Source organism: Anneissia japonica, unplaced genomic scaffold (genome assembly GCF_011630105.1).
Source record: "Anneissia japonica isolate Jap-2015-1 unplaced genomic scaffold, ASM1163010v1 scaffold288219_len142424_cov121, whole genome shotgun sequence".
Taxonomy (NCBI): Eukaryota; Metazoa; Echinodermata; class Crinoidea; order Comatulida; family Comatulidae; genus Anneissia; species Anneissia japonica.
In genome coordinates, this window is record NW_022724996.1 from 82,955 (window position 1) to 85,453 (window position 2,499).

Genomic DNA, 2,499 nt, shown 5'->3' on the forward strand with positions numbered 1-2,499 from the left:
CTCAATTTATTTTTTAGTGTAATTGATATTATTACTGTTTGTTTACAGTTTAGCTAATGTAACCAGAGCTCTATAAACAATAGAAAGCGTGGATTCAAACCCCTCCTATAAATTAGCAATCCTTGCAAATATTGATAGTCGGTTTATACTGTCGCATCCGGGATTTCTTTATTAGTATACGCGAACATGTGTGTTAAAAAAAAATACTTGTAAGCTTAACAGAAGTGAAACATTCAGAATAAAAGGTTTCTTATTATTAGGAAAAGTATAATTCTCTAATTCAATGTTTAATATAAATCAGGAAACCCATACCGTAATAGTTACTGTTTGTAAACATATTTCTTAGATACAAGTTCTTAATTTGCGAAGAGCTCAAAAATTAAGTATTACAGTTTAATTAAGAAGAGTGGTTTTTCCTTTTTGTTAATGGGCTCATAACAATTTAATATTTATGACGATCCATGGAGAATAATAGAGATAAGCTCGACTTTAGGTGTCGAAGGATCTGATTGGTGATTCATTTATGATATACATATATGCGAAGAGTGCAATTGCAATGATTAGACTACTTAAGATTACCGACTAAAGATATATTTCATACGGTCTCATCGTTCAGCTACGTTAACAGACGTGACGATTTAATATCAGAAGTATACTACACAGTCTAGTAAGATGGTTAACGTATCGATAACAGCCCAATGCAATCTAACTGGGATTCAGATTTTCTTCAAACTCTTGGATTTAGGCGAACAATATCAATCCGCTATTATGGTAATGACTATCTTCTGTACAATAAGTCTTGTCTTAAACTTGGGTGTTGTTTTAATTTTTGCATCAGAAAAAAGGTTGCACAGACGACATCATATATTTCCTGTTTCTCTAGCAGTGTCAGACTGCATTTACGTGAGCACTACTCTATTACTTATCTGGTATGAATCGTCTGATCCGTCATTTCGAAAAACAGTATTTCCTATTTGTTCATCGTCTTTATTTGTATCCGTCCAGACTGTCCTAGCTATTGCCATTGAACGACTTGTTGTAATCGTCATCTTTCCATTCAAGCAAGATTTGAATTCACCGAAGAATCTCCTTACAGTTTGTGCCGCCATTTGGATTCTCTCATACACTGTCATTGGCCTCTTTAACATAAACGATTTGTTGTACAAATTTGAAGCTATCTCAAGCATTTTTCTTCTCTCTGTTATCATACTTGTTTTAGTGGCATATTGTTTAATATACGTTTCTGTTTGCGGACACGAACGGCATATGAACACACTTCCACAAGAACTCAGACTTTCCAAAAGATTACTGAAAACATTTTTATTTGTTGTCATTTCTTTCGCTCTCAGTTGGATACCAGTTAGTATACTAAGCTTTCATGATGCGTATTTCACCATCAAATGTAACGCTGATTTAAGAGATACCCTTTACCATATTTTCTTTAACTTAACCTTTATACATTCTTTTGTAACACCGATTCTATACGGATTGAGAATTGAAGATTTCAGAAAATCTGTGTCTAAGCGAATGTGTTTTAATAAAACATCTACACGTATTCGTTCGGTAAACGCGTGATAAATATGTTACTATAACCAAAATAATGGTGTATTATTCCTAGCCATATAGAATATTAAAACAGAGTCTGTACAGTGGTGGACTATTAAAAATGTAAAGTGTCTAGAATTTTATGAAATGTATTTAAAAAAACAAGTCAAAACTAGATGTTACAATTTAAATATTAGGCAAAATTCCTTATACGTCACATTATTCAATTAACTTAGATTTTCGGGTAATATGGTCACTTTATATTTTTTATTTATTTAGACAATATACGCTATTTTATCACTAAAGTTGTTTGTTTGTACTAACACTACCTTCAACATAGGCTTCTATACTAACGCAATTTGTAGATTCGTGTTAATGTAAAATTATTATTTTGTGATATTCTAAACGATTATAAAGAATTTAAAAAAATCCGCATTATGGTAAGGCGTCTCAAAGGCGGTGCTTTTAAACATTTCTTCTGGACGGATAAGAGTAACAAACAAGTGGAGCTTGGTGATTAAGATGCTTGCCTTCCAATCCCAATGTCCTAGGTTCAATTCTTGTCATTGTAACGGAGATTTTTTCTAACGACCAACATACAACTCCCTAAGCTTCAGCATTTCCGTATGTAAGGCATCTTGTTATTTGTCTTGTGAAGGTTTTTGCAACCTTGAAGACTGATTAACTTTACCGTTCAGCATATCTTTGGCCCTTGTGCCTAAAGCTGAAATCATTTTAAAAATAACATTTTCCTTACTAATTATCATTATTATTTTCAACATATAATTTGCTTTATTGTATTATTTTTTATTTCCAAATTCTATAAATATAGAGGGATTAAAAGGGCTTTAAAAGGACAGACAACTGTAACTGTTTTCGTTTTTTTTTTAAATCAAAAGCTGCATTATTGCTATTTAAACAAGATCAGTAATGGAATGTGGAGTAGTTATATAT